The following is a 13,031-nucleotide window of genomic DNA, read 5'->3' as shown; positions in this document are numbered from 1 at the left end:
GTGAGTCTTTCTGCATGTCTACATGTATCTTGTTGGTTCTGTTTCTCAGGCAGGGATCTCCATCATCCTGTAACCCACATCCACTCATATGTGGTTGTTTGGACTGAATTGCCGTATCCGTCAGCCAGAAGCAAGCCTTGAATGATTCTGTTTGCAGAATTTGTCAGGCGTATTGATGTTGATTGTATGGTGGCTAAGTCTTTGCCTCTTGATGGCCCAAGACTCTCAGGCCCAATAGTTTCCACAGGTGGCTCATTAACCTGATAAATTTCCAGTGAGGAAACTTCCAGGCTTCAGATCACATAGTTCATCCCTGCCTACAGGCAACCCCGCACCACCCAAACACGATATCCTAGGAAAGAATCATTTTCTGGCCTCAGAGAGGGTGGATTTGAAAATTCCAGGCTTCCCCCAAAGCGTTGCCAACGTAAAGCCAAAATGATCAATTTAGTCTAAATTAGAAAGGACGGTCCTCCCAGGGGAAACTGGTCACTCGGCATGGGTAGAGAAGACAGCTGAAGGATGGGTTTAATTGTCGGCTGGTTCTCTCAGGCCTCCATGCACCTAATTCCTGTCTCAGGCGACAGCATTGTATTTCCTTTTCTGCTTTATTCAGGGATATGGAAACCAGCCAGTTACCTTTTTCCCCTACTGTCCTCTACTCAGGACTGGTGTTTCCGTGGGGTACCCCAGAGTCCCCTGCCAGCACAGGCTGCTTGTGGCCCACGCGGGCAGCTGGCATCAGGCAGCGGGGAGACCCTGGTACACCCTGGTGCGTGGAGGGCTCCTCTGCAAACCCAAAGGCTGTGTTTAACTGTCTTGAAGAGTGTACCCTTGGGCAGAGGGCCAAGAAAAATCTGTGTAGCCCACTAAGCTAATTATTCTCTCTGCAGATGGCTTCCCCCTAATCCTCTCTGGGTTTGTCATAATCCAGCTCTCTTCTGGGGAGAGCTGCCGGGTGTCTGGCCTCAAAGTAGGCAGGACGCCTGCTCTGTGGGGCTGAGGCTCTGGGCTCTCAGGCCAAGGAGAGCGGCCGTGAGGATGGTCCAGAGGAGGGCCACCAGCCCTGTGGCCCCAGGAGGCTGAACCACGGCCAGGAGAGGGGAGGTACCCACACTGGCCTGACTTCCCTCCGCTGGACATTTCCCCGGGGCTCAGAGGACTCAGGGGAGCTGGCCGTGCCCTTGTGCCCCCCGGAGGATGGTGAGTAGGTAGCCGTTGGTGTCCCATAGGGTCGGTCACCCGAGGGGCAGAGTGTCTGGGTCTGGGAAGTCACAGCCAATAGGGAGGCGTTTCCGCCTGAGTCTCCGGGACAGGCGTCCTGAGTGGGATGCTCGTGTGATGCAAGGCTGGGTCTCTTCCCCCACCCGCTGGGCTGTGTGTTGGCAGGTCATGTTGAAACACGGCGCCGCTGAGATGCACGTTCCCGCACGTTGATTTACAGGATGTTAGTATCATAGCCTGTCTGGTTCTCCCACCTGGACCTGGAAGGGAAACAATGCAGTTGCTGGAGCCAGAGAGGGAGAAATCCCTCCCGAGGACCCTCCTGGGGCTCCTGGAGAAGCAGGGCTGCCCCTCAAGCCCCGCAGGGGGAGAACCCCCATGTGGCAGTCAGGGCACGTTTGCTTCTCAGAGGATCAGGAGCCAGGGCAATAGAGAGAGTGGAAGGAGCGGGTCAGGGTCCCCAGGCATTGCTTCTTTGAAATTTCTGACCTCAAGGCTAGCATCACTGCGCCCACTTCTACAGAAGAGGGTAGGGAGGCGCAGAGAGATTAAGTTACGTAAAGGCCCCAAAGCCAAACCCGGGTCTGCCTCTACCCTCCTTCCTCCTCGTTGCTCTGTTCACGTTCACTCCTGGGCGAGGCAAGTGCCATCCTCCTGTCCTGGGTTTGCCGACAAAGAGACCAAGGCCAGGGGAGTAGGGTGATGGGCAGAGGGCTCTCACCAGTGAGGGCCAAGCCCGGTGTGACTGCCGCCACCTGTCCCTGTGCCTCGGGGCTGCACTTTCCCCAAGGCCCTGCTGACGGCGCCCTCCAGAGAGGAGGAATCTGCCCCATGGCGACGGACTGTGGAGGGGGCCCTGGGAGGGCATCAGGTCCTTCCTTCATCCAGAAGGGCCCCTCAGACATTGCAAACACCCCCGCTCGGGGCAGCCTCCAGAGAAGCGCAACCCATGTTGTCCTCTGTGTGCCCTCTTAGACGTGTCGACATCATCCCGAATTCCTCTTATCAGTTACGGAGACCTGAGACGGGCCTGCTTGCCTCGGCCAACCTTGGGGGGAAAGAAGAGCTTGTTGTTCTTTTCAGCACCTCGGTGCTTAAATGCATGTCTGTGTGTGTGGGTGGGGGGGGTATGTGAGCCTGCACGTGCGTGTATGTGCACGGGTGTCCTTGCGTTTGTGCATGTGTGCGTGTGCTGCTGGGGAGACCTGGCGTCGGGGAGAGGTCGTTGTTACCAGCAACCACAATGCCCAGCCCTGCTCTGGCTGGCTGCGCGGTACCCCTGATCTCTTGGCCCTGGTTCCCAGGTGGGAAAGGACTTGGTTAGACGTGAGCAGCCATCGCTTCTTTCCAGCAAGATGGCGTGTGCACGCAGCGCTCAGCAGCTCCTGAGCTCCAAGTTAAATAACCCCGGTCCCTGTAACCTTTCCCTGTAAAGCACATTTTCCAATCCTTTAATCATATTGGTTATTTTCCTCTGAACTCCCGCCAAGATCCCTATGTCACTGGATAAGTATGTCGTATAAATTAGTCAGTAAATCCATCTGTCAACAATATCTCTTGAGCAACCACCCTGCGGCTTACAGGAGGTGCTTGGCTGATACAAGCCAACTGCACAGGAACTCAAAGAATGTTCACTCTGGCTCAGATCATGGGTTCATTTGTCCGGCAGTGGCCAGAGGCACGGGGGTCATGCTGGGAGGACATTGTTCCTTTTAATGCCAGCATCCCCCAAGGAGCAGGGCCTTCCCCCAACATCAATGTCTAAAGGTACTTTAAGGAATCGTTGAAGGAATCACTGTGAGGGTTACAAAAACGGTCATGATGCAGTCCCTGACCCCTGGGACGGGAGGCAGGGGCACAAGGTGGAGAGTTGTGGGAGTGGACGTGGAAGCCAAGAGGGCTAAGAGGATCCTCAGTGGGGACCTAGCCAACCTAAAGTTTGCAGACGAGACATTGGTGCTGGGTGTGAGCTGCTTTGAAAGGTTTTCTCCCAGATGTAGCACAATCAATAACAAAGTGAGGGCTTCCCTGGTGGCGCAGTGGTTGAGGGTCCGCCTGCCAATGCAGGGGACACGGGTTCGTGCCCCGGTCCGGGAGGATCCCACGTGCCGTGGAGCGGCTGGGCCCGTGAGCCATGGCCGCTGAGCCTGCGCGTCTGGAGCCTGTGCTCCGCAACGGGAGAGGCCACAACAGTGAGAGGCCCGCGTACCGCAAAAATAATAATAATAATAATAAAGTGAAGCAGCCAAAAGAATTCCGAATTTGGAGAAAACCAGACCTTTATTTGAATAGTGATTTCACCACTCATTAACCGAGTGAATCTCGGGAGAGTTATTTAAGCTTTCTGAGCCCCAGGTTCTTTAAAGATAACGTGGCAGGATTATACCTACCAGGAAGGATTGTTTGAGCTTAGATGACATCACATTTGTAAATAGCTGGTGCAGAGTAAGTTATCCGTATTTATTATCTCTTCTCTGCACCAAATTATGGATCCGTTTCTGAAGAATGTTCAGCTCTTTTGGGTGGGTATATATTGCTGGACGTTCCACTAGTTGAGATTCTTAAGTTCTGTTATTCTCCTATGTGAAGTGCACAATAGTATTGCCTCCGCTTATTGATACTAAGATATTTTCTTCAGGGTTGAAGGACAATCTTCTCTCAATAGTACAGTTTATGCGTGATTATATAGTCTTAGGACATGATTATATAGTCTTAGGATAACCGTTGTGATCTTCGCCTTTATCTTTATGGTTCGGGGTCCATATTCTCTTTTTTTGGGTTTAGTCTCAGTTTTCTGTATTAGAAAGAGCCCTTGGCTCTTGACGGAGACCCCTGGCTCGCTGGGCAGGGTGGCTTTGGACCATTCACCATAGATACAGTTGTGGTGCAAAGCAAACGTTCCTCAAACGTGACTGTGCATCGGAATCACCCTGGAGGTCTTAGTAAAAGAGATGGCTGGGCTCCACCCTGGAGATTCTGATTCAGTGAGTCCGGGTGGAGGCCCATAATTTGCATTTCTAACAAGTTGTCTGGTGATGCTGAGGCTGCTGGTCTGGGGCCTGCTCCGTGAGAACCACTGGTGTAGGAAGCACATCCCTGGAGCTTAGTGGAGCTTGTCCAAGTGAGCTGACCCTCTGAGCCTGCTGCTTCATCTATCAACTTCCACCTTACAGATTGGATTTAAAGGTAATAATTAGACAAAGTATGATGTGCAAAGCACTTTCTAAACTGTAGAACACAACATAATTATTAATAGTTTAATATTCCCCATCAGCTTTAGCTTACTCACCTGTAAAATGGGGATAATAATAGAATTTTTGTAAAGATTAAGTGGGAGGATCTATATAAAAGCAATTTGTGAAATATAGAGAACTGTGGAGTCTTATTCTTATAACTTCCCTAACCCTCAATTTCCTCATCCGTCGTAGGACAGGATGGCCCCTGGGTTCATCTTGTGTGCCAGCGCTGACCATATGGCAGTTCACTGTTCTAGATGTGGATAATGCCAGTTTGTGATGGATATCCTGGCTGATGCTACCCTGTGTCCCTGGGTCCTTTCACTCAAAGCTGCATGTTGGGCCACTGTTGCAAGGTAGGATGCTTCTGCCCACAAGAAACAGAATTTCCTGCTATAAGTAGCTTTCAGACATGGGGTTTGTTGTCTCATCTGACAAGAAGTCCAGAAGGAGGGTGGTTTCAAAGTTGATTAATTCAATGACCTGACCAAGTTAAGACTCTGGAATTCTTTGGGCTTTTTCCTCATGGTCACATGGCGGCTGCAGTGGTGCCAAGCATCACATCCACATTTGGCAACAATCAAAAGCAGGAAGAGATGAATCCCTGACTTGTATTCCTTTTAATGGATAAAAACTTTCTCAGAAGACTCTTGTTGGCCAACGTTGTATCACATACCCTATGACAAGGAAATGGAATTGCATGATTGGCTTAGACAAGTCAATATTCAACCCCTGGGTCTGGGAAGAGGCCTATGAAACATGTGGTCACCCAATCAGTGTCTCCTGCACTCCGTGCCTTTTTCCAACAAAAACCATGTTCATAAGGGCTTGACTTGCACGTCTACCACACAACATGGGGAGATCTTCCTGTAGCTGGGGGCACAGCTAGGAAGGGCCTCCAGCGGAATCTCAAAAAGCTGTTTAAATAGGTATGCATGAGCCTTTACAAAAGGGACTGAGGTCTCTGGAGGCAGAGGCAACGATGCAGCCCTCTGTCCTCCCAGTCTAGAGGGCCAGGGCAAGACCACAGCCTGTGGACCCAGCGGCCACAGGGTCTTTCCCAGGCAACATGCTTGACCTGGGGATTTACAAATCAATATCACAGCATTACTAATGCATGCGGTGCTTCCTCCTGAATCCAGCGTAGGCCTAGTACCAGAGCAGGAGCCTGACAGACACCTAAGTGCTTAAGAAAGATGCTCAAGGGGCTTCCCTGATGGTGCAGTGGTTGAGAGTCCGCCTGCCGATGCAGGGGACACGGGTTCGTGCCCCGGTCCGGGAGGATCCCACATGCCGTGGAGCGGCTGGGCCCGTGAGCCATGGCCTCTGGGCCTGCGCGTCCGGAGCCTATGCTCCGCAACGGGAGAGGCCACAGCAGTGAGAGGCCCGCGTACCGCAAAAAAAAAAAAAAAGATGCTCAAGGGACTTCCCTGGTGGTCCAGTGGTTAAGACTTTGCCTTCCAATGCAGGGAGTTGTAGGTTCGATCCCTGGTCGGGGAGCTAGGATCCCACATGCCTTGCGGCCAAAAAAACCCCACCAAAACATAGAACAGAAGCAATATTGTAACAAATTCAGTAAAGACTTTAAAAATGGTCCACATTGAAAAAAAATCTTTAAAAAAAAAGAAAAAGATGCTCAAACTGCCACAATGGAAGCGGTCTGGTCAGCAAGAGGGGGTGGGGAGAGTGAAGAAGGCTGGTACGTGGCATAGGGGTTGCTGGCTCTGAGACAGGCGTGTCTCTGGGTGGTTCCAATCTCAGTCTTCCTTCTCCGTAACAGCTTTGTGGACCCATCAGAGTGGCGGATCCAGGAGTTCTCTATAGGAAGGGGAGACCCCACCGGGTTTTTATTCTAAGGAGCAGGCTCCCGTCTGGGCTTGGGAATGGCTGTGCCCTGAAAGGAAGCAGGACAGGGAGGGGAGGGCATGGCACAGCCTCACTGCCCTGAGCCCTCAGGCCTGCGGGATGGGTGTCCTTGGGCCGGGAGCCCCCTCCTAGCTTCTATGGAGTGTGGTGGGAAAGCTGTGTGGTGGAGACCCTCGGGGGGGGGCGGTCCTTAGGGAGGTACATGCAGGATTGAGGATAGACGCCAAGAAGGAGGAAGACTGTGTCCGATCCCTCTGTGTGGGTACGGGGTCTGTCTGTGCTCAGTAGAAACGACCTCTCCCAGCGAGGTCCTAGCTCTGTCTCATACCCAGTACAAGAGTGGCAGCCGCATAGCACAGGGAGATCAGCTCGGTGCTTTGTGACCACCTAGAGGGGTGGGATAGGGAGGGTGGGAGGGAGGGAGACGCAAGAGGGAAGAGATATGGGAACATATGTGTATGTATAACTGATTCACTTTGTTATACAGCAGAAACTAACACACCATTGTAAAGCAATTATACTCCAATAAAGATGTTAAAAAAAAAAAAGAGTTGGAGCCAACGGCAAAGTCAAACAGATCTTATTGCTCTGCTGGTTCGAAGCTCCCGTTTTATTGGCAAAGAACACTTTGAAGGCCACTTCAAAGGAGACGGAGGACACAGGGCTCTGGACACTAGGGTCCCAGGCCTGTTCCACCATTTCTTGTGATGTTTGTTTTGAAAGCTTGGAAATGCGTATCCGATCCGTGCAGGAGCGGGATGCTGTGATTACTGGATTTCAGAGCTGTGGTTCTCAAACCTATCTGTGCGTCAGACCTGCCTGGGACACCTAAGAAACACAGCACGTCTAGCAGGGCCCTGGGAACCTATATTGAACCAACAGCCATTATGATGGCTACTAGCAAAAAACCTCAGAAAACGACGCATGTTTGTGAGGATGTGGAGCCGTTGGAACCCTTGTGCGCTGTTGGTGGAAACGCAAAATGGTACGACTGCTATGGAAAACAGTAAAGCAGTTCCTAAGAAAATTAAACATAGGATTACCATACGGTCTAGGTTGCCATGGAGTCTTGATGGAGACTCAGCTCATTTTCACAGGGAGTCTGAAGGTGGAACTGCAGCCCCTACTTGGGGCAAGAGGACAGGCCTTCAGATCTGGGAATGGATGTGTCATTGGATGTGCGCTGTCTTGCGAGGGCTATGGCCTTGGGCAAGACTGTCTTCCACTGAAACAAGCTCTAAGGCGGGGGTGACAGCTGACAGCTGTCAATTGAAAAAAATGCATGCAAAGTGTCAATACCCATCCTTTTGTGTTCACCGTAGCACTCTGAGACAAGCAGTATCTCCTTGCTTTGTACGTAAGGCACCACACACTTAAGTCATTAGCTAGGAGCCAGGGAGTAGCGGAGTGGGTCCAGAACTCCAGCCTTTGTGTCTGAGTCCAGGGCTGTGTCCACACCTCCCGCCCTTAGGTGCTGACAACGGAGGTTCTGTCGTGGGCCCTGGACGTTTGAGGGGCTGGCTCTGGCCTTCTTCCATCTATACCCCGCCCTAGGGGATGAGGAGTCCAGAGGGACACGGAGATGCGCCCCACCCAGAGCTCATACCCTACCCTCCCTGTCTACCACACACTGAGGACCTGGAATTCCTGGGAAGTTTCTAAGGCTTGCATCACCTCTTCTCTGGGTCCATCCTCCCAAGGGCCCTGGTAAGGTGTGCAAAATCCTTCGATAGCTCGTGACTAAAAGACAAGGTCTTGGGCTTCCCTGGTGGTGCAGTGGTTGAGAGTCCGCCTGCCGATGCAGGAGATGTGGGTTCGTGCCCCAGTCTAGGCAGATCCCACATGCCGCGGAGCGGCTGGGCCTGTGAGCCACGGTCGCTGAGCCTGCACGTCTGGAGCCTGTGCTCCGCAACGGGAGAGGCCACAACAGTGAGAGGCCCGCGTACCGCAAAAAAAAAAAAAAAAAAAAAAAAAAAAAAGACAAGTTCTTAAGAGAACACAGAGAACACCTTGCCATTCAGAAAACCAGCACTGGTGTCCTTGCTTCTGGGTTCCAACCCCAGCTTCCCTCAGCTGCCGCCTGCCTCTAGGTCATTTAAACCTCTGAGCCTCCGTTTCCTCCACCATCAAGTGAAGATGACAACAGCGGGTCCTGAGGACCCGTTGGCAGGGTGAGCCGTCCACGGTCGGATGCTGAGGCTGTGAGATCCCCATCACGGCAGACTCTCAGCAACGTTGCTGGGCCTGATGCCCGTCGGTGCTGCTCCCGTGGTACTTTCTGCTTTTCCTGACACAGCCCGGCCCTTGCCTGTTTCCCAGACGAGACCCTGAGCTCCAAGGTGCAGGGGAGGCTTCTGTCGCGTTCTCCGTGGTGGCCCAGTGCCGAGCCTGGGGCTCCGTCTGTGTCTGCTGAGGGAAGGGCTGAAGACAGGGCAGGACGGCCTGCCGGGTGCTGAGGGAATAATCAGGCTTTCTGAGTGAGATGAGGGGCGGGAGGGAGGCGGGAGCCAGCCGTGCCAGCAACAGCGTGAATCTGAGTTCGCTGGTGGCCTCCACCCGGCTCTGTTGTGACAGGGGCCATACTCCCTCCCATGACAGCAAACTGCCTGTGGGCTAAGTCCCCAAGCATCCCCAGAGCCCATCATTTACGGGGTCCCATTTCACAGTTGGAAACACAAAGGCCCAGTAAGCAGAACCCAAAGGCTCAAGGTCGCACCGCCTCTTCCTTCCAGGAGGCCCTCTTTCCTGGTAGGATGTGCCCATCCTGGAAGACATTAGCCGAGATTCTCCAAGCTGGCCGTGCTTCAGAACCACCTGGAATGGTGGTTCATACCCTTTCCCCACTTAGAAGTTTGCACGCACTCTATGGAGTGGAGTTTGGAAAATCTGTAACTTCGACCCAAACCTCTGGTGGTTTGGACATATTTGGTCTTGAAGACTGATGATTGGAAACTACTGGTTTGGAGATCTTTACAGAGATTACTTTAAGATTTTATTTTTTCTGTTTGTTTATTTCCTCATTTCCACAAGAATCTGACGTGTTATAGAAATCCAGGCAAGCCCTGTATCCGGTCCCCCAGTGTTATATAGGACAATGTTAGCATAAACAGCCATTAGTACAGAAATGGGCCAAACCGGTTGTTAGTTTTATATAAACTCAATAATTCCTTGACTGAAAATTTTATCTCTATTGGCAATAGTGGCCCCTATATTTATGCAGAGTTGGAGAGAAGTGTTTCTCTCCCTGGCTGTACACTGGAATCCCGTAGGGAACTTTAGAAAAGTGACAGCTCCGTAGGGGTCTCTGAAGGGGGCTCTGGGTGGATTCTAACAAACAGCCAAGTGTGAGAACTACCACCCTGGCATCCACAGAGCTCCCAGCATCGCCAGCTTCATGGCATCCTCATGGAAAGCCTGTGAAATGGGCAGGCACTTGTTTCTTGTTGTATTGATGAAAAAGCTAAGGTCCAGAGAGGTGAATGGACCAGCCAAAAGCTAGACAGGGAAAGGGCTGGTTCCATGTCTCTCTTCGTGGATGTGGTAACCTCACCTTGACCTGGTCAACTCTTAGTCATCACAGCTCTCTGCATAGCTGAGAGCAGGGGTGAATCAGACCCATGTGGCCTCGTGTGCACCTTCTAAGGGCAGGGGGGAGGCAGGAATGGACTGCCATAGGCTTCCCTACAGTTCAGGAGAGCGGCTGGCTTCCTGCAGAATCACAGACTTTGAAGATGGGCAGACTCTTTTGGGACCATCTTGTCCAGCCTTGTCACTTTTTGGAGAAGAAATAAGAAGTCCAGAGATGTAGAGTCCCTGAGTCCTCACCACCCCAGGGAGACAGCATCCGGGTCACCCAGCCCCGGTCCTGAGCACTCTCTCTATGGCACCAGTTGCCCAGTCCTTGAATGGAGCTTTGGTCCTCCTGGAGAAGAGAGCCAGGAGCAGGCAAGCTTCCCCAGAGGGCAGAACTGGGCTGGATGCTCTCTGCACCCAGTAGGGCCTCCTCACATCCCAAACCAGTCCCTGGCGACACACGCCCTTGTTGACAGCTGCTGGAACATTCTGCTACTTTCCCTGACTACCTCCCCACCTCCTTCCACCCACCCCTGGCCGTGTTTGCCAGAATGACACACAGTGTATCCAGTTTTATTCCTCTGGTCTTGTAAATCAGTTTTTTGTAACATTCCAGTTGCTTCCATTCTCTGAATTTCCATGGATCTGTCAACACACTCCTGGAACTGGAGGCTTTGCCTCGTACCACCACCTGCCCAGGTGAGGGGTAGTCAGCAAGTCCCGGGTGAGAAAGGAGTGTTTTTGCAGCACCCACATTAGGTTGTTGGCTGAACCAGGATCTTCTCTTTCCTGATGCAAGGATTGGCTTTCCTCTCCCAGGCAGGAGAGACTACATTCCAGCCTTTTCCAGACTCTTTGTTACCTGGCAAGAGAAACAGATGGGAAGACAGTGTTTCTGCCCCCCACCCCACCCCCAAGACATTAGTATAAATGCTTTCTCCTCCTTTCTGAGAAGCTAAGAATGTGTCTCTCATCACTGATCCTCAAGTCTTTCGGGTAGCTCGCAGCAGATTGGTCATGCTATGGAAGAAGTTGGATTAGGAACAGTTAGATGAGGGACAGAATTGGCATGAGTACCTACTGTGTGCTGGCATTTTCAAATGCATGCTCTCATGTAGGGGTCATTTTTGTTTTCTTTTTCAGATGAGCAAACTGAGGCTTGGGGTACTGGCTAATTTACCCAAAATTACATAACTAGTAAGTGGGGAGAAAAAACAAAATTTGATTGTACCTGTGTAGCTCTAAGCTTCATTGTACCTTGACTGAAGGTCAGGTCTGCTCAGGGGAGATTGGCTAGTGGCCCCTCCCACCTGCAATGAACTGAAAGTATTTAACCAAGAGAATTCATCAAAGACCTTAAATATAAAACTTCTGACCACATTATACACCTGGACAAAACCAAATCCTGAGGCCCGTGTTTTGTTTTGTTTTGTTGCGGTACACGGGGCCTCTCACTGCTGTGGCCTCTCCCGTTGCGGAGCACAGGCTCCAGACGCGCAGGCTCAGCGGCCATGGCTCACGGGCCCAGCCGCTCCGCAGCATGTGGGATCTTCCCGGACCGGGGCACGAACCTGTGTCCCCTGCACCAGCAGGCGGGCTCCCAACCACTGCGCCACCAGGGAAGCCCATCATTGTGACTTTAATTTGCATTTCCCAATGGCTAATGATGTTGAATACCTTTTCATGTGCTTATTTGCTATTCATATCTCCTCTTTGATGGAGCGTCTGCCCATGTCTTTTGCCTACTTTCTAATTGGATCCTTTGTGCCCTGTTTGTCTTGAGATTTTTTTGTATATTCTAGATGCTACTTCTTTGCTGGATATGTGGTTTGTAAGTATTTCTCCCACTCTGTGGCTTGTCTTTTCATCTGCTAAATGGGGTCTTTTGCAGAACAAAAGTTTTAGATCTTGATAAGGTCCAATTTAATCAGTTTTCTTTTTCTGGATCATGTGTCTAAGAACTTTATTCTAGCCTTAGATTCTGACAATTTTCTCCTATATTTTTCTAAAAGTTTTATTGTTTTATGTTTTACATTGAAGTCTGTGATTCAGTTTGAGTTAATTTTTGAATAATATATGATGTTTAAGTGGAAGTTAATTAATTTTTTTTTACCACGGATGTCCGATTACTCCAGCACATTTGTTGAAAAGCTATTCTTTCTCATTTTGCATCTTTGTCAAAAATCAGTTGGACATATTTCTGTGGGTCTAATTTTGAGATCCCTATTCTGTTCCATTCATCGATCCATCTATGCTTCCAATAATAACTTTTGGGGCTTTTAAAAGAAAATTATATTTTCCACTTAAAATAATATATACATTATAGAATATTGAAAATATCCAAAAAAAATTTTTTTAATTACCTGTAAGTACCATAATCTAAAAACAGATTTATAAACATTTTGGAGTGTTTTCTCCATGCATTTTTAAAAAATGTGTATTTTTACTTTCGTTGTTCTCATGTTTATATTATGTATTAGTATGGATAGGCTAGGTTATGCTGCAGTAACAAATCTCAGTGGTTTAATCCAATGACATTTCTTTCTTATTTATTTATTTATTTATTTATTTATTTATTTTGCAGTACGCGGGCCTCTCACTGTTGTGGCCTCTCCCGTCGCGGAGCACAGGCTCCGGACGCGCAGGCTCAGCGGCCATGGCTCACGGGCCCAGCCGCTCCACGGCATGTGGGATCTTCCCGGACCGGGGCACGAACCCGTGTCCCCTGCACCAGCAGGCGGGCTCCCAACCACTGCGCTACCAGGGAAGCCCTCTTTCTTATGTACACAGGATTGTTGTCAATCCAGACAATCTTCTGGGGTTATTGTCTTATAAGTGGTGACTCAGGGATCAAAGCTGCTCTAATAGGCTCTTCTGTCCCAACCTGAGGCCTCCACACTCACTGCCTCAGCATAGTGATGACATGCGTCATGTTTGTCCACATTTCATTGGTGAGAGCTGGTCACGTGGCCCACCTACCTGCAAGGGGACAGAAAGTGTGGTCATACATAGGAAGAAGGAATATGATACAGGATTTGGTGAGCCATAGCATTGCATCTGCTACATACTGTATGAAAAATGTTGTATTTTATTTTATAGGTTAATATTATGACACAACCTCTTTCCTACTTA

Source organism: Mesoplodon densirostris, chromosome 6 (assembly GCF_025265405.1).
Source record: "Mesoplodon densirostris isolate mMesDen1 chromosome 6, mMesDen1 primary haplotype, whole genome shotgun sequence".
Classification (NCBI taxonomy): domain Eukaryota; kingdom Metazoa; phylum Chordata; class Mammalia; order Artiodactyla; family Ziphiidae; genus Mesoplodon; species Mesoplodon densirostris.
Note: the sequence above shows the minus strand (reverse complement) of the source record.